Here is a 24,357-nt window from a genome sequence, read left to right on the forward strand (position 1 = left end):
GGGCACACATTTTGCCCGGGGTGAGTGGAACTCTCTCTGCTTCCTGGGGATGTCCTGGGCTGCTTTCCTCTGCCACACCCTTCCACCAGGATGTTCTTCCTCACCTCTGACCTACAGCAATGCCGTTGGCCACCTATGGACGGAGACCTCTGAAACTATGAGTGCCAAGTAAACTTCTCCTCCTTCAAAATTGTTCTTATCAGGCCTTTTGGTCAAAGAAGTGAAAAAGTGCACTAAAACAAACTAATCTGTTGAATTCTAAAGGATAATCATCAATCCCACTAAAGAAGCATCCCTAGTTTTATGAAAAGACTTTGTTGTTGTTTTGGATCATGGTCTTGATGAATTTAAGCATTACTGGCAGGAAAAGGAAGGGTACAGCATAAACAATTAAGCAAAACAGGATGGAGGGCAACGATGTCAGACATTTCAACTAAAATGTCTGACCTTTGTTTTAGAAAAACTTAATTCACACACATTCTTTCAGAAATCTCACCTACAGTGAGGCTTATTCCTCTTTCAGGACAACTGGTATACCCAGGAAACCACAATGACATACCTGGTCTCCATGGCAACCTACCTGTCTCCAGTGATGGGTGAGCATGCTTTCTGCCTCGGTGTTGGATCCTAGAAAAACCTGAGGATCCAGCATTTGAAAGAACAATTTCTGAACATGGCATCCACATTCATTTTTTTTAATTTGGCTTCCTTATGGTGAAGATCATGAAATTATGAGCCAGATATGATGGAATTTTGCTGATGATTGCAATTTTCTTTTTCCAGCTCATAAATACAGATAGTGGACTATAAAGAGGTGATTTATTAAATCTCTAATCCAAGAAACTATACACAGACGCCGAGCTCACAGCAAATGCAACCTCGGGTTTCCCACATTTTATAGCACTGTTATTTGCCTGGAGGTGGCCCAGTCCGCCGCATCTCTCTCCCTCACTCACCCTGAAATTAATCTTTCATATTAGGCAATTTCCCTGATGGCTGGCCTCTTCTTCATAACTTTCCACTGCTGACTCAATATCCTGGACTCAGATTAAACCTCTAAAAAATGATGGGGAATGAACAGTCTTTGGAGGGACGCCACCGAAGTCAGGCATGGCCCTAATGAGGGCTGAGATGGCCCTGCTTCCCAGCCAGCAAATAAATGCAGTCAAGCCAACGTCAACTGATGTCTGTGTCACAGGGAGAGGAGGAAGGATCCCCTCCAGGAGCCCTCCAATCCCCAGGGCTGGAGACCAGCAGGTCTGTCCCCTAGGGGTCATGAAGGAGGGGCAGCGACAGGTATAGAAAAGGTTATTTTCAAAAAGGGAGCTGGAACCCATTAGCCAGCTAGAGAGCTAGGAAGGAGATGCTTCCCGGGGAAGCAGGGGCTGCTGGTACCAGGACACAAGCACCCAAGGTGAAAACAGCAGGAGTCGAAAGCCTCCTTCCAGGTCAAATGGACGTCCAAATTCAAGAAAGACGCTGGGTCATGAACTACTACACCCTGCCACACTCCAATGGCGAATTTCTCAGAAGACTCAGAACGCTTTTCTTTACATCCAGTTAATGCACTTGCTCAGTATTGAATTTAGATTCAGTTAACAAATTCTAATGGTGCATTATGACAAATTTCCATTAATTCAAATAATCACAAGTATGGGAGTTATGGGTTCCAGCCAGTCTGAGGACAAAGAGGAAGTCTGCTAGGCAAATTAAGAGGATAAGTCAGATACATGTGCAAACAAGGAATGGCACTTGGGTTCCTTTTAAAACCATTTTTCTTTCTAATTTCAAAAGTAACACATGCCCAGTGGGAAACTGAGAATGCATGGAAATATGAAAAAGCAGGAGGGAGATCACCCGTGATCCCATCAGTCGACCACCATGACCATTTAGTATACTTCCTTCCCATCTGTTTTCTCTGATTTTTTTCTCTTGCAAACATAAGTGAAACAAAGCTGCATGTACAATTCTATATCACGCTTCTCAACCCCAACTTAGGAGAAATGCTTTGGTGCTGATTTTCAACCCCTTTAGCTAATTCCACTAGCATGCTAGTATCAAAGGATTCTTAAGAACTCACTAGAAACCTCAATTGGAGGCAAAATCCGATCAGCAGTCCAGTCTATTAAAAATATTTTTGTCTGAAAATGATATTACTTGACCTGTACAATACTTCTTAATATGGACTCTTCTTTAATTTGCAATTAGTCAAAACAAGAAGTTCAGTTGACCAGTCTCTCAGGTGATCAGTGGGGTAACTTTCCAGGAGGAATGCAAGGCACTGCCATAAGAAGGAGGGCAATCTCCTCCGCAGCGGCTTTTCTTGCTGGAGCATCCTCTTAGGGAATAGGAGACAGCATCTAAATAAGGCACTGGGTCTAGAGCCTAAGGACCAAGCTCATCTGCCGACCTCCACTTCGCTCCCACCAGGACTAACCCACTGCAATCACTCACTCCAGGTCTCTCCTTTAACCGCCGTAATCTCAGATCCCTTAGTTCCGGGGGTTAAAAGAAAAGGTTGACTGGTGAGACAGGCAACACAGAGCCCTGACCCTAACTTCAGCCCCTTCCACCCCCAGGTCTCCCTTCTACCTATGCTCCCCAAATTTATTCCCCAATAGCACCAGTTCCTTCTGAATTGCAACACCACCTCTTCACGCATTTTCTAAGAGTTCATTTTTTTGGAGTCGGTTTAGCTACGCAGATTCTCTCTATGCTCCACATTGGGTATACCCTACCTGCAAGTTTACATTTTTAAACATCTTTCCTGAATTGTAGAGCTGACAGCGGATTTAGGGGTTACCTAGCCCTAAGCCCCATTTGACAAATGAGGAAGCTGAAATCTGGAAAGAAAGCATTCCTTAAGCCAGGTCAAAAGCAGACATTAATAATGGAATGGGGGTCACTCTGCCAACCATAAGACTCGATGGCTTCCAGACCACTGCGCAGGAGTTTTAGCAAATGCATAGAACAAACATGCACCAATCAACGATGTGCACAGAAAACACCACTAGTGCACTGACCACTCAGGCCTGCAAAGCAAGCCCTTCAGGCAAACTGTCAAGATCTTAAATAATTCAATGTACTCACCATCCTACAAGCTGAAAAGTGGGGGTGGTTCAACCAGACATCTGGGCATTCACTGCGTTTCAGGCTCTGTACCAGCAATGGAGGGTCATCAAGGAGAAATCCACAGGGTCCTAACTAAAGAGGCCCACTGCCCTGGGAGAGGTAGACAAATACGATGCCCACGGAACGAGGCCAGGCTCCATCCAGAATAGTTTGTTGTCCCCGGAGGGGCAAAGGAGAGCACCACAGAGCAGGTAACCTGGCTCACTGCTGGGCCTAAAGAGTAGATAAGATTTCCCAGCCCAGCATCTTCCAGATCAGTAATTCTCACGGAGCCACTTTCAAAAGAATCACATTCCACCATTCATCCTTGAGTTCTCTGTATCTACCATCATCCTGTCCAAACTCCCCTCACTCCCCTCGAACAGCAAGAGAACTATAAAGAGCTGGGATGGGCCCAGACACAAGCCCCAAAGTCTGAGCATCAAGCCTGAGACCATGTGATGTCGGCGATGGTGGCATTCACGGAGGTGATGGTGACGGCAATCATGCTGGTGATGACATGGTGATCACGCTGGTGATGGTGATGTCAGTGACGGTGATGGTGATGTGGTGATCACGCTGGTGACGGTGATGTCAGTGACGGTGATGGTGATGTGGTGATTACACTGGTGATGGTGATGTCAGTGACGGTGATGGTGATGTGGTGATCACGCTGGTGACGGTGATGTCAGCGATGGTGATGGTGATGGTAACAATGGTGATTAGGCTGGTGACGGTGATGTCAGCGATGGTGATGGTGATGTGGTGATTACACTGGTGACGGTGATGGTGATGTCGGTGATGGTGATGTCAGTGACGGTGATGTGGTGATTACACTGGTGACGGTGATGGTGATGTCAGTGACGGTGATGGTGATGTGGTGATTACACTGGTGATGGTGATGGTGATGTGGTGATGATGGTGATCACGCTGGTGACGGTGATGTCAGTGATGGTGATGGTGATGGTAACAATGGTGATTAGGCTGGTAACGGTGATGGCCGTCCTGATGGTGGTCACGACAGTGATGGTGATAGTAGTGATACTAATGACGGTAATGATAGTGATCACAGTGGCGATGATGGTGATCAAGGTGGCATAGTGACTGATGACGTGGTTGTCCTGGGGAGCCAGCAACTGGCCCACCACAAGCCACGGGGGAAGGCATGATGAGTCATAAGGAGCCCTCTGCATTACTTGGAGGACCCTACACGAGGAACCCGGAGTTCCGTTCCTGTGCTACAGTTCCCTCTCTTCAGTCTCACTAACGCTGGTGGAAGCAACTCCAAAATGCATAAGCACCCACCTGACAGCAAACGCTAAGGACCCCTGGGCAGGCCGTTTCGTTTTTATATCCAGCAACAGCTTATGTCCAAGACCATATATCAGCAAAAGTAGCAATTCCTCACTCCCATTTCAGAAAAAAGGAGAAAAGAGCCCCCAGGAAGCCCAAGACTGTTGTCCCTGGCGTCCACCAGAGGCCCGTATCTACCTGGGCTGCCTGGGGAAAAGATCCCCAAAGCGGCACGGGGGTGTTACATTCCACTGCCAGAAGCCAAAGCCCGCCACACTGTCTAGGTCATGCCAGGAAGCAGGGACCCATGTGGCACAGCTGAAAGGATTTTTTTTTTTTTTGGTACCAGGGATTGAATTCAGGGGTGCTTAACCACTGAGTCACTTCCCCAGCCCTTTTTTGTAGTTCATTTACAGACAGGGTCTCCCTGAGTTGCTTAGGACCTCACCAAGTTGCTGAGGCTGGCTTTGAATTTGTGATCCTCCTGCCTCAGCCTCCCAAACTGCTGGGATTAGAGGCATGCACCACTGTGCCTTGCTGATGGGATTTCAAGAAAGCACATCCCTGCCACTGCAGCCCCACCCTCCAGTGAAGCCTGGGAGGTTGGGGAGCCTACCATCCTGCTGCCCATGGCCCTGCCTCGGCCGCAGTCTGGGCTGCTTCCTAGACATCCCATAGTCCCTCGGCCAGAACTTTCTCCCCAGCCACACACAGTGAATTCAGAGCACTGCACAGTGTGGGAATATTTTTTTACACACAGGTGATTGATTTAAAGAGGTTCTCACTTCTTTCCAGAAATGGATCAGAGGGCAGCAAATGGAAAGGACAGGAGTGACAGGGAAAGGTGGGGACTAGCGTCAATTCTGTTTTCAGGAAACATCTGTTAAATGCACAGACAGAAAGCAGAGTTGAACATCTTGCTGCCGGAGGGGAAGGTGCTGCCGTCCACACACACTCAGAATGGCGGCCGGGAGCGTTCGCAGCAGTCCTTCAGTCTGCCAGCTCCCTCGCACCCAAACTCAGCAGATGCCTTTGAAGCACTCCTGGGGGAGGGATCAAGCAATCCAGGCCTCATTATGACTGGGGAATAACCTGCAGATCTCTGTGCAGCCCCCAGGTGTACGGTTACCGTGCGTGTGCGGACCTGAGAGATGCTTCTCAGAAGATGTGAAGCTGTAAAGATCCAAAATGGGAGTCCCCAAACTCCAAACAGACTGTCATCAGCTTCCCTCTGGAAGCCTGCACATGCACATCTGCTCAGGAAGACTGAAGACTCCAACATTAAAGGTCGTAAACCCGAATTTGAAAAGGAATATTTAGTGGCAGAGGAGATACTTACAACCATGAAGACTTGAACAGGGACAGAGGCTACCACCATTAATACACACAAACAGCCAGCCAAAGACTCACTGGTGCCCGCAGCCGTGTTTCCTTTGATGACCTAGGTGGGCCTAGAACCCCATCTGTACATGAGCAAGTGGACTCAGACACATAGCACAGACTGTGATTCAAACCCAGGACTGCCTGAGCCCAACACCCAGAGAGCTCCCGACCCCCACCAGGAGAGCTCCCTGACTGAGATATTTTGAAATGAGGGTCTAACAGCCCTGATCCAAGCTCAAAGAAGCAAGATGTTCTTCCTGAGCACTGTGGGAGCTTGCTACCTCAGTGAGAGCAAGAGGTCAGCTTTCTTTGCCTCAGATTATACATCTGTCAAACTGGGTCTCCTTTGCTGGTCACCTCAAAACCCAATAAGCAAGGCGAGGACCACTTCTGAAATACGAGAGTGTCTAACCACATGGTCCACTGCTCTCCCGGTCCCTCTCCAAGGCCCCCCACATAGTTACTAGAATTCTACCTATTTATTGAGCCAGTCTGACTGTTCCCTTGTGGGCCAGATCCAAGGGCAAACAAAGATGGCTGTGGTGCACTCATGCCCTGAAGGCATTCCCACTGCTTGGGACAGGATGACAAGACTTGTACAGGAAAAAGCGAGCACCAGCTCAGGCCAGGCCATAGGAAGACATGTAATTATGACCCAAATAGGGCAGAAGAGAAAGCGACCTGATTTACTTCTTGGTTCTAGTACTTTCTGCTGATGGGTAGCCTTGGGCTATTCATTTTTCTCTGGGACTCCTTAGTTTTTTTCACTTAAAAAATGAGTCCTACGCCCTTTGCCTCACATGTTCTTGGAGAAACAAGGTAACGAAGACAGCAGGGCCCCGCACCACCTAGCACCTTGCAAACCCTCTATCCCAAACTTCAACACTCTAAGAGACTCAAGACTTAGACAAAAGAAATAAGGGAAAAGCAGTTCCAGCTGGCCCGTCAAGGTGCCTTGGGGGAAGCTGCAGACACCAGCGCTGGGCCAGCTGCAGACAGGGGAGGCCAGGAAGAGAGCTCGCCACCATGCTGGGAGATGAGCGAGCACCCAGCCCCACTGGCTGGCACTGGGCCAGGGTCACTCCTAACTGGAAGGCCTCAGGAAGGCATCCCAGAAGAGGCCCTGGAGCCAAACCTATGAGACAGGATGAAGAAAAGGCAAATGCAGAGAATCCCAAAGTTGATCCACGGGTGGCTGCCTGGGGCTGGGACCTGGGGTTAGGAAGCAAGTGCAAATAGGGACCAGCCATCTCTGGATGATGAAAATGTCCTAATCGGGATTCTGGTGACAATCATACAGCTCTGTAAATTGACCAAATATCATTTAATTGTACATTTAAAATGGGTTATGTTTTATATGAATTACTATGTATCTTAATATTACTGTTAATTTGAAAAAACAAAAGGATGAGCTGAAGTCTTGCAGATAAAGAAATCTGGGTGGGAGAGAAAACAGAGGCACTGAACATCCAGCCCCACTCCCAGACCCTGCACTGCCCACCCCTCTTCCAGGTGCCAGCTCCAAGATGCTTCTGCAGAAGTCCCTTTGGCCCTAGCAGGGGGGCAGGAGCTGCTCTGCTGGCACCAGAGAGCCAAGGCTTGTTGATGATCTCCCCAGACCCCAACCCTCAACCTTAACCCCAGGCCGGCAGCAGTGGGAATGAGCGAGTGAGAGAATGACTAGGAGCAGGGAGGCAGGAGAGAGCGGATGATGAAATCTGTGTTCCGAGCAGCAAACGGCGGCCAGCAATGGAGGAACCAGCCGCTGGACTCCAGGGTTTGCTGCTTGGGAAGGGAAACTCGGGTTGGGGAGGAGAGGCCACGGCCACAGGGAGCAGGGACCGACCTGGTCAGGCAGGTGCAGTGAGAGAGGGAACAGAGCCCCTAAACTCTCCTGAGACGGCCAGCTCTGACAGACAAGGAGAGGAGGTAGAAGACGCAGTGTCCATGGGAGAGGCGAGTCCCGTGAGTCCCACTCTGCTGTGATGGGCACCATCCTGGGGGACAGGGCTGGGGCTGCAGCTCACACACAGCATAGGCAGTGTTGCCTGCCAGTGCGACCTGAGCACAGTAGCTCAGCTGGGGGACCCAGGCACGTGAAGGAGACTGCTCTAGAGACACGCTTGGTATAATGCCTGCCCCAGGGGACTCCTCGCCAGCTGAAGGAGAAAAGGAGCAAGGAAAGATACTGAGGATGCAAGGGCACTGGGGCAAAATCAGGGAAGCCCTCGAGAGGGGGACCACGCACCTCCGAAATTCTCCCTCCTTCCTCAGGATCCTCCACCTCAACCACGCAGCATTTAACAATCTCGAGTTTTCTTAGTCAAAGGCTGGAGGCCCATCACTGGCTGCTCAGAGAAAGTGCTCCTCTTGCCAGGCAGGTAGAGCTGCGCGGGCACCTCGCCCCCGGGCTCCTGGCTTCCTGCCACGTCGGGTTGTACTTCAAGCACCAAAGAAACAAATACAGTCCCCAGAAAACACAGTCGCTGGATTAGCAAGCGCGGGGGCGTAGTAGGCTTATTAAGGTAAAGGAAAACAGCCCCAAGAAGACCTCCTCCCCAGGCTGGAGGGGAGGGCAGCGCCCCCGGCCTCCCGAAGGGAGTCTCGAGTTAGTCATGCCTCATCAGTGCAGAGATGTGAAGCTTTGCCTCTGAAATTCAATCTTACTTGAAACAACATGGCCAAGGTAGGGCTCTCTAAAGGATTTACTGTGCTTTTCAGATGATTCAAAAAAAAAAAAAATTCTTCAGCCTTATACCTTGCTCATCAGCACGGAAGAAGTGGCCCACCTGTCAAACTGTTGATTACCTAGAGTTCTATTACATCCTGCACCTCCAGAGCCCAACCAATTTGGGGGGAGGGTTGAAAGTGATTTGAAAGAAACATTTCCCCTGTAGGACAAGTGGTACTAAGAAAGCCCATAAGCCCATCTCAGTAAATCTCCATAAGCAATTACCCTCTGGCAACCCCAGATTAGAAACTCAACCCAAAGGGAACAGAACAAGAGCTACGTGAGATTCTCAGCTGCACAGCCTTAGGTAGCATGACAACAACAAAGAAACCAAACAAGACAGTGAGAGAAGGGGAACCCCAAACTATAGCATGATTAGAGTCTACAAACATCTGCTCATCTTAATCCAAACGTCCCCTCCCTCCCAGAGCACAATGACATTAGACGCTGACGAACTAGCAAAACACACCTAGTCCCCCAGCAAGTCTGGCGGACGCTCATCAATTGAATGCACCCTCCCACAACACACAAGGCAGTTTAGGTCCAAATCCTAATACAAACCTGATCCCAATGGAGATAAAAGTTGAGCTGCCAAGTAGCTTAATCTTTGGTACCAAATAAACCCTACAGCTGCCTCTTAGCACCCTGGATTATCACTGGCTCATGAGTGAGTCTGGTACGCCATCATTTATGAGTGGCAATATGAGGTTCTAGAAAAAGTCTGGGGGAAGACACACTGAGTAACGGGGAGAGAACTGCATTTTGCAGGCACTCAGACAGAACTGCCCCGAGGCAGTCAGTGTGGTACTGACTGGGAATGGCAGCCCCTGGAAATGTGCATGCAGGGCTCTGAAGGCAGGTGTTGGGACCACCTGGCCACATGAAACTCCTAAAGTTCCAGGTAGGGATGGAGCTAGGTGAGCCCACTCCTCTTACGATGGCTTAGATTTCTAATTCTGCACAGTCCTGTGGCCAGAAAAGAGGACTGAGACAAACTCTGAAGCAATTTGCTCCAGTTACTCTATTTCTCTTCAAATCTCTCTCTAAGAGAGCTCTTTGGAACTGAATGGGTCCTTGGCTGGAGTCAGGGCAAACCTCTTTTATTCTGGGTTTTTCACTCGTTCAGGTTTCTCCTCAGGTCCAAACACCTTCCAGAAATCGGATTCCAAAAACCATGACTCCCAAACTGCTGTGGCACATTGACAGTTATGTTACATCTTTAAATAGCATTCAAGTGGCACCCAAAGAGAGCAGGAAGACTAGGAGGTGATGCCGAGTCCCAAGACCAAGGAGAGACAGGGCCCCTGGGCCTCCCTTTGGCACATTATCCAATGAAACCTCAAGAGCTCGGCAATTACAGGCGCTTTCAAAAGTGAAACAGAAATAGATCTAGTGCCAAAACACCGGATTGCTGGAGACAAAGGGCTGGCTTTAACTAGGAAAACAAAACAAAACAGAACAGCCTTTTGGTCTGTCTTCTGGGCTGAGAAAGCCAGATTGATTTTTTAAAAAATCATTATTGAATCTGATTATGGGGAAAAGAGTAGGATTCAGATCAAAAGCCCTTTTCTCTTCTAGGATATTATAAAGTCATTTGATGAAACAGAAAAAGGGTAGCATTTGAAGTGAACCCCTGACACCAAATCAGGATGAAAAATCAGCTTACAGCCATCAGGCCCAAGACCTCCACAATCCAGCCTTGGCCGGAGACAAATCCAATAACCCAAACCAGAGGCTTCTGCTCTGGTGTCATAGAAGCTAGCAAAGGATGCGAGGAGAGCACTAACTAGCAACACCTGGGACTCAGGAAACAACTCACACCGAAGAAAGCCAGGCCCAGGGTCCCTTCCCCAGCCCACTCCTCTCCAGGGTTCCATTTTGAGAGCTGGGGCACCAACAAGGTCTGTTTTCACACTGGGAAGAGTCCTGAGAGGAAGAAACCAAGGCTATGAAGGAAAGAACCACTGGCCGGGCAGAAGGGGGCAGGCACTGCAGCCCACAGATGCCTCCCTGGCTCTGAGCAGGTGCTCAGGTGAGGTTAGCAGGGCACTTGCCCAGGACTGAACACAGTAAGAGCAATGTGCACAGGCAGCACAGTTCAATGTCACAAGTAGTAGATTTCAAAACTAAATATTTTTGAAATTAAGATGTGAAACTAGAAGAAAAGATCTCATACCCACCTGGGCCTCAGGCTAGGGAGCCAGGGCTGAAGGAGTTAGGGGTGGGACTGGAAGGTGTCCAATGCAGAGGCCCTCGGCAAGACCCTCCTGGCAAACACCTTCCCCAGGGTGGAATCGGTATTGGCCGTTAAAATCTGGGGGTGGCCAGTCGGGCGCCTTGGCACACGCCTATATTCCAGCAGCTCTGGAGGCTGAGTTCAAAGCCGGCCTCTGCAAAAGCGAGGCGCTAAGCAACTCGGTGAGACCCTGTCTCTAAATAAAATACAAAATAGGACTGGGGATGTGGTTCTGTGGCCGAGTGCCCCTGAGTTCAATCCCCGGGACCGCCCCCAAAAAGCGGGTGGGGGGCTCCTTCGGTGTGACCAGGTCAAACGCAATGCCCTGAGAGCCCGAGAACTGCGTGTGAGGGGAGCGACACTTCCACACCACGACTCTCAGATTCCACGAGCTGCATCCCCCAGAAATTAGGCACTTGTTGAACAAAACGTTTCCCGACTCCGCAGTCGCTGCCTCTGGCCTGGAAGAGGGACCCCAGCACTGGCGCGGGAGCCTGCAGGGCTGGAGAAGAGCCCGCGCCAGTCGCTGCGCGCTCCCGCACACCCCGAGGTGGCGCCGAACCGCCCCGGAGGTGCCGCGAGAAGGCAGCGCACCCAGCAGCCCAAACTTTCTCGAATCTCCATGCTTCGTGATTAAGTTGGGGCGGGGAGAGAGGCACAACCAGGGCAGGAGGAAAAATGTAAGCGCCCCGCCCACAATAAAGCAAAATCAAAAATTAAAAAACGAAAGCTGCTAATCCAATGAACACAGCACCTACTACGTGCCAGGCGCTGGGCCGAGAGCTATCTTTAGTGCGTTCCCATTCTAACTGTCACGACAGCCCCTGAGGGGGAGCTGTCCCCACTCAAGAGAAGCAAACGGCGACCCAGGGAGGTGGCGTGTCTGGATGAGGTCGCAGTGCGGGTCACGACAAGGCCAGCCCTCGCTTCTCTCCCCCACGCCCCGCTCACGGTCCTGGGGGGAGGGAAGTGATCGCAGCCGCTCGGGCCCCCACCCTTGGTCGCAGCGCCCAGGCTACCCACGTGGGCCGCTCGGACCAGCCTCGGGGCGGGGCTCGTCCCCGCTGCCTGCGAGGCCAGAGCTCGCCCCGTCGGGTCCCAGACTTCCCCCCAGGCTTCTGAGCTCCGCAGTGCGCCGACCGGCGGGGACCCGGGGCTCAGCTCTCCGGGTCAGACCGCCCACGCCCACCCCGCCACCCCCGCTCTGCGCACAGTGGCTCACACACGACACCCGCCAGGCACCAGTCCTCACTAGCAACTGCGCCCCGACACACAATTCCACAAACGCAATTCAAAATGTTCATCGCCAAGAACACACCCGGATCCCCACGAGGACACGCCATTCCAGAGACACGCCACGGTCCGCGGTCACCCACAACTCCACCCCGCAGAGAAGCACCGGCACCCCAACACACGCACACACACGCACACACACACACGCACGCAGAGACCGATCGCAGAGCACGCCAGTGCACACGACTGCCCTCCCGCAGTCCCGCAGCCCCGCAGCCCGCCCCTTCCCTACCGGCTCCGGTGCAGGACGCGGTCCTTTGGCTTCCCGAGCCCAAGTTGCGCCGGTGGCGGCTGCGGCGGGCGCGGGCCGGACCGGCACGGAGACCCGAGGGGTAGTTAAGCGCGCGGGCTTCCGTGAGCCCGCAGCCGCCGCGCGGGCCCTGCGCTCATCGCCGCCTAGAAAGACAAAAGGAAGCCGGCGGCCAAGGGAGGGAGCGAGGTGTTGGCGCCCGCCGGTCCGCCGGTCATCCGCCTGCTGCCGCCGCGGCCCGCCTGCCAGCCCGGGAAGGAAGGGACGCGAAGGCGGGACCCGGAGGCGGGGGTCGGGGCGGGGCGCGCGGCCGGGGGCGGGCACTCAAGTTTCCTGCGAACCCGCCCCCGCCTCGACCACGCCCCCGAGCAAGCTCCGCCCACCTGCCCGCGGCCCGACCACGCCCCGTCCGTGGCCACGCCCCCTGGTGTACCCTGGGCTGCGGGCCTGGGCCCTGACCACCAGCACTCTCTCGAAGCAACCGAGGTGCTGCCAGGTCCCAGCCTCGCGTGGAATTTGGGGCAGGGACGCAGCCGAGCACCAGCCCCGCCTCCCTAACCTTTGGCCTCTGGCCTGCGGGTGTGGGAGAAACCGAGAGGCGGCGTCCGGGAGGAGCCGGCCCGAGCCCGCTCCCCCCCCCTCCCCCCCCCCCCCCCCCCCCCCCCCCCCCCCCCCGGCCTCTGCAGTCCTCTGCAGGAAGTGCGGCCCGGGTGCCTGGGAAGGGGAAGAGGCCTGAGTCGCCCCAGGCACCCTAGCACTCGATTGGACCGCCGGCCAGGCTTCTCTTCCCCTCCACCCCTAGGCCCGTTTGCAGCTACCGCCCACCTTCCTGGGCCTTGTTCCGGGACAGCCTGGCCAGGAGGCTGGAGACCTGGATTTGAGTTCTAGTTACCTCTGCCAACTCATTTGGCCATATTAGCAAGTCCCATAGACCCCCTCTGCCTCGGTTTTCCCACCCGTAAGATGGGCAGCGGGAGGGGTTTTTTCGGGTCCTTCCTTTCCTGTCTTTTCGTGGGTCTTCAGATGTCTCGTGACATCTTTTGTCAGGAAAGAGTGGACCCCTGGATCTCGGAGAGAGGCAGACTGCTCTTCCCTGCAGACTTCCTACATACCCCTGCCGATTGCACCTGCCATGACCACCCACCCCAAACATCCCAGAAGACAGGTAACCACAGAAACAGTCATAAATGTGGAGCTGGGCGATCCTGTTATGCTGAGACAAAACTGTCTCTCTGGCGTCTCTAGGGAAAAACTCAAATCCCTCCTTCAAATCCTCCTCCACAAAAAACACCCGAGTGAACTCCTACTACAGGGGAAGCTGCTGATGGAAAGGGTGGCAGAGCTGTTTTGAGGTGGGGGTTGGCCCCCCCCAGGGGCTTCCACTCTTTCTTCCTTGTCTCTGGGCAGAATGGCAAAACCAAACCCAGTGGCAGTTAGTCTCCAAGTCAGCCCTCCTGGGAGGAGTAGAAGAAATAATGACTGTGGGGTTAGCAGTAGCCAGCTGGGGGGTGATATGGAGCCAGCCTAGTTCCTGGGGTGCTCGGCCTTCCTTAGCCAAGGTCATTCTGTAGCTTCCTATTGCATGTCCATACAGAGGGTAGGTAGGGTTACAGGGGAGAGGCCTTCAGTCAGACACCCTGCCCGCTCAGCAGGTGTCGGCAGCAGGGGGTGTTTGGGTATTGTGTCACTTAGGTTATGTTGGGCTGTCATCCCCAGTTCTCACCCAGAGCACAGTGCAGCCCATGGGGGAAGGCTCCACACAGGCATTCAGGAACCAGACATCTGTCTAGTGACGCCAGCGTCCTCCCGCAGGGCTTCAAAGGCCACCATTCATTCCTCTACTTCCAATAAGAGAAGGAGGAGCACCAGGAGTGTCCAGAGGGATTGTTAGGAGCCAGGCCCGGAAGCAGCGCACAGCATTTGCACCTGCATTCATTGACCGTTCATGGTCCCACCTAGAAGCAGGGAGCCCTGGGAGTTATGATCTCCCTCAGTATCCAGGAGGAAATAAACATTTGGTGAATATGAAGCAATATCCTGCCAGAGAAACTGAGCACACTTCTCCCGAGTACAGGGCAACACATGACTGTGTGTGCATAAGTATCGTCCTCAATAATTGTCCTCAGTGCTGTGACCACCAGCAAAATCAGCATCCTGGGGGAGGGCCACAGAGGCTCAGGGAAGCAGTGATTAAAGCCAGACTCTGTGCTGGGCCCAAGGAGGCACCAGAAGAAATACTATTTAAAAAAATTACTTGTGGAGTTTTAATGAACCTGAATGCTTGTCCTACCAAGGAGAATCTTTCAAAGCAGTGTGGCTCCCGCTCATACATCCTGCTCCAGAATGTCTGAGGAAGTAGAAGCCCAGCTTTTACTCCCAGGTCCTCTTTGGATTCCACTACCTGGTTTCGTTTGAGTGGAGGTTTAATTAGAGTGGAGGAATGTGGCCGCTGAGATTAGTGCGTGCACCACTCGCTCCTGCCCACCTTCCCCGACCCCAGGACTCACAGGTAGAAGAAATAGCCAGAGAAATTCCCAGCAGTATCTGCAGTGAAAAACCAAGAGGTGCCTGAAAGTGAGGAAGTTGGGGTTATCATGATCTGCCAGCCAGCAGAATCGCGAGATCCTACCTCGAATCATTAGCTGCATCAGGGAAATTGGATCATTAGGTCAATTTGTTCATCCCTGGGGCACGCCATATGTGACTGCTCCTGGTATAGATGCTGTGGCCTGTGGCTTATCCAGGCAGTATGACTCAGAGGCAGGTTCTGATGTGCCCTCTGATCCACTTTTTTTCCCCCACAGTACTAGTAACAGAACCCAGGGTCACTCTACCACTGAGCTACATCCCAAGCTCTTTTAATCTTTTTTTTTTTTTTTTTTTTTTTTTTAAAGACGGGGTCTCAATAAGGCTGATCTCAAATTTGCAATCACTCTGCTTCAACCACCCAAGTACCTGGACCTCGGGTTCCCTATATACTTGCAAGCTCCGGAGGGTCAATATCAACCAAAGCTATGAACTAAATTGTGCCCCCATCTTCATGTGCTGAGGTACTAACCCCTAACCCAACTGTATCTGGAGACAGGACTTTTAGGAGGCTCATTAGTCAGCTTTGTGTTGCTAAAACAAATGACCTGAGATAATCAACTTATAAAGGGAAAAGGTTTACTTTGACTCACAGTTTAAGAGGTTCCAGTCTGTGATCAGTTGGCTGTTTGCTTTGGGTCTTTAGTGAAGCAGCACATCATGACAGGAGACCATGACAGAGCAAGACTGCTCACCTCATGGCCAGAAAGCAGAAAAGAGTAGAGAGAGGACTAGGGTTCTGCAATCCCCTTCAAAGGCACACTCCCAATTACCTGAAGACCTGTGAAAAGGCCCCACATCTTTAAAGACTCCACCAACTTTCACTGGCACCACTTGGGATGGAGCCTTTAACACGTGGGTCTTTGGAGAACAATCAAGATCCAAGCAGCTGGGCACAGTGGCTCAGGCCTATAATTCGAGGAGCCTGAGGGAGGAGGAAAGCAAGTTTAAGGCCAGCCTCAGCAGTTTAACAAGGCCCTAAACAATAAAAAGGACTGCCTCAAAAAATAAAAAGGACTGGGGATGTGGCTCAGTGGTTAAGTGCCCCTCAGTTCAATCCCTGTTAAAAAAAAAAAAAAAAAAATCCAAGCAAATAATAGCAGGAGGTAATTAAGGTTAAATGAGTAATAAGGGTAGGGTCCTAGCCCAGTGGAATTGGTGGTCTTTGAAGAGAAGAAAGAAATCTCTCCCTGTCTATCCTGGGTACGGAGGACAGGTTGTGTAAGGACACAGCAAGAAGGTGGCAAACCAGAGACCAAACCAGACAGCACCACCATCTTGGACGTCCAGCTCCATAACCGTGGGAAAAACATTTTGCTTATTGAAGCCTCTCAGTCTGTGGTAATGACATGAGATATTTTCTTCTACTTCCCACTCTGTCTGTCCGACCACCCCTCCCTCATGACAGGATGGGCCCGGGACCCTGCCCTCAGGACCAGCTTGCAGTGCTGGCTTTGCCCCTGGGCAGCTCTTTGCCCTCTCGTCCCTGCACTCCTGCTCCCTCCGCCCCTGGGGTCATGGTGTGGGAGGAAGCAGCACCGCACTGTCCAGGTCCCTGTCGCTGGGCTCTTCTCTCATTGCCATTAGCAGAGACTCATTGTGAGGAGTGACACTGGAGGTGCTGGAGGTGCTGGAGAAAGTGAGCAGGTTTCCAAGTGGGACAGACCTGGGCTCCCAGACTCTTCTGTCAAGTGGAGACCTGACCAGCCTTCCCAGGTGGTTGAGAGACTTAAGTGACCATGGACACTATTTTAAAAAAAAAATTCTTCCTCCCTCCTTCACTTTTTCTTCTTCCCTCCCTTCCCTTTAGAAAGCCTGGAATATTCTCTCCGGTAACCCTGAGTCATAATTCAGCATTTCCTCTTTCCTAATGTGTAAGACGTGAATATTAATGGCTCTTTTCTCTTCCTCCTCCCCATCACCATTAGAAGCTGGATGACCACTCAACTCAGATGAAGAAAGTCATCCCAGCAGGTCAGTCAGGAGGCCTGGGTGCTGGTTGCAGGTCCACCATGTTTTAGCAGTGTCACCTAAATAAGATACCACACCTCTCTGAGCTCATTCCTCGGGAGTGCTCTGCCATCAGATGACTGAAAGAGGGAGGTCAGGTACACTAAAGAATGGAAAATGGCTTTGTAAACTGTGAAGTGCACTTGAGTGACTGCAAATGTTGATCTTGAAGCAGTCACTCCAGAGAGCTGCCCAGTTGGGATGAATGTCTGTGCTCTTGCCAGTTCACACAGCTGGGTGGGCGAGGGTGTATAAGTCCACAGCTGTTGGTTGGGTGAGGGTGTACAAGTCTAAGTCAGCAGCCTGCCAGGCCCCCCATGCGTAAGGGGGAAAGAAGCCCCCCACCTGGAACTCTGCCCAACCCTCTGACCGCTTTCCCACATCAGTGAAAAATAAGAAGTGCAATCCAGGGTCTGTTTGACTGCAAATCACTCATGCTAAAGCATAAAACCCAAAGCCAAACACCAGCAGCAGCTTTGACCGCTGTTTCAAACCAGTTTGAACTGGAAAAGGCTGCTTGCCTTTCCAGCCCTGCTCCAGATGGCTTCTCCTCTGAGAAATAGAGCTCCTAGTGCCTGAGAAATCAGCACATGCCCTGCAGAGGATTCAGGGAATTCCTTCACAAAACCCAGGTCCACTAGCACTGTGGGGTGGATGTGACCACACTGCAGCTCTGTGTGTCTCATGGAAACTTCTAGCTCAGTGTTGCCCAAATCCCAAAAGAAAGAAAATGCAACCCACATATGGGATTCCAAATTTTCTTAGAGGCACACTTTTTAAAAGTTAAAAAAATTAATTTTAATAATGTTTTATTTAATCCTATATGTATGATTATTCTTTAACATGTAATCAATATAAAAATTATGAATGAGACATTTTGCATTCTTTTTCTATATTAACTCTTCGAAATTTGTAGTTTATACTTACAGCACATCTCAGTTTAGACCAACTGCAATTCCAGTGTCCCAGAGCCTAATGGTTATCAAAATGAACAGTGCAGATATAGTAAAGTGAATCCCAAACTTTCATGCCCACCATAATCCCCTGAAGATTTTAGTGCTTAAACATTGATGGCTAGGCCCCAGTGCCAGAGTTTCTGGTGGAGCAAGTCTGGGGTATTGCCTGAAAATCTGCATGTCTGTTTTAGGTGTTGTTGATGCTGCTGGTCCAGGGACAGCACTCTGGCCTAGACAGTCATGTAAGGCAAATAAGAAATGTACTTTCCAATGTATATCTGAGGAAACTATTTATTACTACAAAGCTACAGTAATCAAGACAGTTTGGTATCTGAATGGATGGAATAAAATTGAAAATTCAGAAATAAACCCTCATACAGTATCAATTGAAGGATACAAAAAGTATTCACTGACATAAAGAATAGCCTTTTCAACAAATGCTGCTGGATAAGTAGCTGGATGAACAGATATAAAAGAATTCATTTGGGCCCCTACCTCACACCATATACAAAGATTAACCCAAAATGGATCAAATACCTAAATATAAGATTTAGAACTATAAAGCTCCCAAAAGAAAATTCATCAGTAAATCTTCACAACCTTGTTTTAGACAATAGTTCCTTAGATGTGACACAAAGTTTATATGCAACCAAAGGGAAAAAAAATGGTGAGTTGGACTTCATCAAATGAAGAACTTGTGGGCTTCAAGAAAGTGAGAATAAAATACAAAACAGGGGAGAAAATTTTGCAAATCATAGATCTGATAAGGGACTTGCATGTAGAATATATGCAGAACTATTACAACCCCAAAATAAAAAGATAAACAATCCAATTAAAAAATGGGAAAGGACTTAAGTAGACATTTCTCCAAGGAAGATGTATACATAGCCAGCCAGTACATGTTAAGAAGTTCAACATCATTAGTCATCTGAGAAGTAAGAATCCAAACCTCATAAGATACCTCTAGGATGACTGGACTCAGAAAGAACTGGGCACAGTGACACACACCATTAATCCCAGCTACTCAGGAGGTTGAAGCACCAGGATTGTGATTTCAAGGCCAGCCCCAGGGAACCAGCAAAAACCCCATCTCTCCCTCCCCACATCAAGAAGGAGGAGAAAGAGGAGGAGGAAGAGGAGGAGGAGGATGAAACAACTGGTGTTGGTAATGCTGAGAGAACTGGAATCTACATTCCTCGCTGGTGAGACATAAAATGGTGTAGTGGTTGTGGAAAACAGTTTGGCAGTTCTTCAAAAAATTAAAAATATAGTATTACCATATTACCCAGCAATTCTGTTCCTAGGTACATACCCAAGAAAATTGAAAATCTATGCCCTCACAAAAACTTAAATAGGAATATTAAAACAGGACTTATAATGCCTACAAGGTAGGAAACAACCCCAAAGTCCATGGATTAGCAAAATGCAGTACGTCCATATAATGGAACATTGCTCAGCCAGGAAAAGAGAAAAAATACTTCCATATGTCACCCGATGCTGAGCCTTGAAAACATCTTGCCAAGTCAAGGAAACCCAATGCAGAAAACCAGGCTCCTTCTGTGTGTATGGCATGACCCCATCTGTGTGGAATGGTGAGTAGCGCAATCCAAGGAAACACAAGGGTTTGCCAGGAGGAGAGAGGAGAGTGACTGCTGGTGGGACAGGGTTCCTCCTTTGGAATTAGAGGTGATGGTTATACAGCCTTGTGCATATACTAAAACCTACTGGATTGCACTTAATAAATAAATAAATTGAAAAAAATCAGAAGGGAAGACACTTACCTGAAATCATAAATAATAAACGTCGAGGGCTGGGGAGGTAGCTCAGTTGGTAGAGTGCTTGCCTTGCAAGCACAAGGCCCTGGGTTCGATCCCCAGCACCGCAAAAAACAATAAATAAATAATAAATAAATAAATAAATAAATAAATAAATAAACATCGAGTGGGAGCCAGACCCCGGATACAGATGCCTAAGTAAATTCCCTGCCCTCCCCCACGCCTCGCTGGGTCTGTAAAGCTACATCATTGTCTTAAGTGCTGCAGGAATATGGCAAAAAAAAAGAAAAAAGTGAAGGGCAAAATCCTTTTATAAAATGAAAAAGGAATTTTACAGATGAAAAAAAAAATCCAGATGGCCAATAAAAGTATGTAAGATGCTCAACCCCTTGCGGGGCCAACAGAGGCCAAGAGCAGCCGCAGTGAGAGGTGTGGCCCACTCAGTACAGGTGTTGGGGAAGCGTGGTGCAGGGGCACCCTTCGCACGCGCGGGGAGGAGTGTGGACTGAGGCAATCACTTTGGAGGGCCATTTGGTCAAGTGGAAGAGCGCTTTGGCACAGCAGTGACCCTTTCTCATTACGTGCCCCAAGAGAGGTAAAGAAGCCAGAAGTCCCGAGCAACATGGAGGCTGGAGGCTGGAATGGTGCGTGCGGCTTCATTGCCGCAGACAGCTATGCACTGCAGTTAAAACCACTCGCACCTCAGAGAGAGCACCAATCTCTCCAATATATGAAGAACTCGAAAAATTTAACACCAAAAAAGCAAATAGCCCAATCAATAGGTGGGGTAAGGAACTGTACAGACACTTCACAGAAGGTATATAATTGATCAGCAAAGATATGAAAAAATGTTCAACATCTCTAGCACTTAGAGAAGTGCAAATCAAAACTGGTTGCAACCAGTGCAAATGAACTTTTGGGTCCCACAAGGGGCCAAAGGAGTTTGGAAAATAAAGATTTACAAACACGTATTTGGAAGATTAGGCTGGGATCAGGTAGAGCTCTGCTCTCTGATGGAGATGCGGATCTAAAGAGTTACACCAATAATCTATATTTACATATGTTTTTTTATCAGGTTAAAGACTATGTAACTTATTTTTTGCACTTAGGAAAGTTACAGAAATTAGGACATTTATGTAAATTTTTTGTACTCTACAGTTGTAAAGTGCAATGTTAAGAGCTTTGTGTAGTTTTTAAGAAAGTCTATTATTAAAAGTGACTGTAGGGTGGGCAGGAACCAGAGAAGCAGAGCTGGTGAAACACTGTGGTTGTCTAGCATAAGAATTCCTTCCTTCCCAGGAGCTGTGTGCCTGAGATCAAGGTCAGAGCTGATAGGACTCTTGCGCAGAGCCTCCTCATGCAGGGCACTGCCACAGCAGCTAAGCATCCTGTGCCTTTGCACAGGAACATTCCCAGGCACTGGGTATGCCACAGCCATGAGGGCATCAGAGACCCCCAATCCCAGTCACTGCTCTCCCATCCTCTGTCACCACTCTCTACAAAAACTACTCTAAGATTCCTTCTCACCCCAATCAGAATGGCAATTATCAAGAATATAAGCAACAATAAATATTGGCAAGGATGTGGGGAAAAAGATAACGCTCATACATTGCTGGTGAGAACACAAATTGGTGCAGTCACTCTGGAAAGCAGTATGGAGATTCCTCAGAAAACTTGGAATGGAACCACCATTTGACCCAGTTATCCCACTCCTTGGTTTATACCCAAATCAGCATACTACAGTGACGCAGTCACATCAATGTTTATAGCAGCTCAATGCACAATAGCTAAACTATGGAACCAACCTCGATACCCTTCAACAGATGAATGGATAAAGAAAATGTGAGGGCTGGGGATGTAGCTCAGTTGGTAGAGTGCTTGCCTTCCATGCACAAGGCCCTGGGTTCAATCCCCAGCAGCACACACACACACAAAAATGTGATATATATATATACACACACACACACACACATATATATAAATGTAATATTACTCAGCTTTAAAGAAGAATGAAATTCTGGCATTCTGGCATTTGCTGGTAAATGGATGAAGTTAGAGAATATCATGCTAAGTGAAATAAGCCAAACTCCAAAAAACAAAGGCTGAATTTTTTTCTGATATGTATAAACTAACTCACAATGGGAGGTGGGGAGAGGGAAGAATAGAGTTACTTTATATTAGGTAGAGGGTGGTGAAAGGAGGGGAAGGGATATGGGGTAGGAATGATAGTAGAGTAAAACAGACGTTATTACCTCATGTACATGTTTGACTGCATGACCGATGTGATCCTGCAATACGTATAATCAGAAAAATGGGAGATTACATTCTATTTATGTATGGTCTAGCAAAATGCATAAATGCATCCTACTGTCATATATAAGTAATTAGAACAAATAAATTTTTAAAAATTAAAAAAAAATCAATTGACTAGACACAGGAATCATTACAGATAGATCTCAAAAACAGCGAACAAAAGGCAAGGATGGAAACAAAGAGTCCATTGCTCTTGATGGTCACACAGGCAATAGGACACATGCTCATATAGATACAATGTAGCAAGCATCTCAAAACAGAGTGCTACACGTTCAGGTTAGGGACTGGTCCCAGACAGGGCGTGGTTGGAAAGCAACTGGAGTGATATGAAGAACAGCCACTGCTTCTGACATGCGTTATTTATTTATTTTTTAATCACTGAAGCATTTTGGGTTTTTTTCCCATTTATAACTGACATGTATTATTTCTAAAAATGAAAAGCAAACATGTCCAAATATTAAGTCTTTTGTGGATATATCTGATGCATTATTCTCTGTACTTCCATTTTTAAAGTAGCATGAATAATCTTCCTTGTGCCTTCTTTTCTCTGTCAAGTCTGGATTCCAGCTTATGGTAATAGCCAGCTTATATAGAAGTCAAAGTTCCAGGGACTGTTCCCACCTGGAAGATAACCCTCAAACCAAGAAGAAGGAAGAGCTCTCATTTGGAGATGGTTCCTGAAAAGCCAGTGTCTGAGAGCCACAGATCCTGGGGTAGGGTGGGTAAAGTGAGGAGAGTCTTGGAGAGTGGGTGTTCCTAGGGCAGAAGCATGAAGGGACTTGGAAGTGAAATGCCATGTCTCTCAAGTAGGGTCAGTGATGTCACCATGAAGCTTAAAATAAGAAAGGACCAGGACAGGGGAGGCATGAGCAACAAAGTCACTCACATGGGAGGATGTCAGAGCCATCGCTGGAGTCACGACAGAGAAAGTTGCTGAAACGCAGGTGCCCAGGGGAGGGGTGCTGTCAGGGGGTGGAGGTGGGGGAGAGAACAGAGGCTCAGAGGAGGCCTCAGGAAGCCTCAGAGGGGCACAGCTGCTTTAGATAACTCATGGCCCTGTTCCCAGGAAAGACCTCTGCTGCTCTTAGAGCTTCAGAACACAGACACTTGGCACACAGAGCAGAGCTGTGACGAGGCAGATCCCTGGAGACTACCGAGATGCCTGGTGCCAGGGGCTTGGTTGGGGGAGGATGGACGAGAGTGCTGGGTGTAGGCAGCTCCCACACACTTGAGAGGCCCTGGATACTCCCCAGCACACATGCTGCCGTGGTGCCACGATGCACCTCTTGGGTTCCCATCAGAGCCCAGACACCCCTCAGCTGCTGGCATGGTGGCTGCTGATGGCCACAGCTAAGTCCCTCCCTGGAGTTGCCCTTGACTGGAAAGAGCTGCCTTGCCTGCTTCCCCCGTCCGCAAGAATAGCCCACATAGGACAACTGGTCGATCTGGGGGTACAAAGACCCAGGCCCCTGCCCAGGACATCTCTGCAGGTCACTCTAGCCTCAGAGCCCCTTGCAGGGCTGACTGAGGCTCCGTCCCAGCTGCCCCATGCTGTGCCCCTTACTTAACACTTAGCTGTGTCCCTAATAAACCTCCTGACTGCAAATCTCATGACCAAATCTGTTTCCCAGGAAACTGATCTAAAGCGTGGGATCCCTAAAAATGGTCTGGAGTTTTCAAGAAAATCTTACGCTCTGTTTCAGAGCCGAGCTGTGTGTAATCGTCTACACACAGTTCTACGTGAGATTCGGCTGCAAACACAAAGGCCTGAAAAATATTGGCTTCAGCAGGATAGACAGTGGGTTCTGTCTCACATAAAAGTAGCTCAGGGCAAAATAAATCTGTAGGCCAGAAAGCAGATGGGTAGTTACCTAAGCAGGTGTATGTGTTGGGGGAGGGCAAGGGAAATTGACAGCAAAGGGGTACAAGAAACTTAAAGGAGTGGTGGGAACGTTCTGTGTCTTGATTGATATGCTGGTTGCAAGGGTGTATACATTTGTCAAACTTGGACAAACTGTACAATTAAAATGGGTGCATTCTATTTTCTGTAAATTTTAACTCAAGAAAGTTGATTTAAATGTTAACGACAACAAAGTAGTCCAGGAGCAGGAAGTCTGGGGTTAAAATGGCAGCTCCAGTTGACAGGGACCCACTCTTCTTCTCTCTTGTTTCTCCGGCTGACATGATCTTTATTCGCAAAGTCACATCATGGCCCAGAATGGATGCAAAGATGCCAGCATTTACACCTTTATTCCAGGTGGGAGGAAAGAGAAAGGGAAAGCACCATCCTCGTCCCTTCCAAAAAGATGGTAAGTGCCGTAGCACATCTGTTCACATCTCAGTCACCAGGAATCAGTCACCTGTCTCCACCTTCCTATGAGAAAGGCTGAAACATGTGCTGAACAGATTCAGGATTCTGT

At 49.3% G+C, this 24,357-nt stretch overlaps 1 protein-coding gene across 2 annotated transcripts in view; it reads right to left on the reverse strand.

The window, feature by feature from the left end:
• Positions 1-12,570, reverse strand: part of HPCAL1 (hippocalcin like 1) — a 93,202-nt gene extending 80,632 nt beyond the window's left edge. The window contains exon 1 of one of the 2 annotated variants that reach the window (XM_079111582.1): positions 12,280-12,570. The gene's annotated coding sequence lies outside the window, so the exon portion shown is untranslated. Of the gene's footprint in view, positions 1-10,698; positions 11,396-12,279 lie in introns of those variants that run through there. The other variant, XM_079111583.1, reaches the window with a different exon arrangement.
• Between the last annotated feature and the right edge of the window lie 11,787 nt (positions 12,571-24,357).

This window comes from Sciurus vulgaris (assembly GCF_902686455.1).
Source record: "Sciurus vulgaris genome assembly, chromosome: 14".
Taxonomy (NCBI): Eukaryota; Metazoa; Chordata; class Mammalia; order Rodentia; family Sciuridae; genus Sciurus; species Sciurus vulgaris.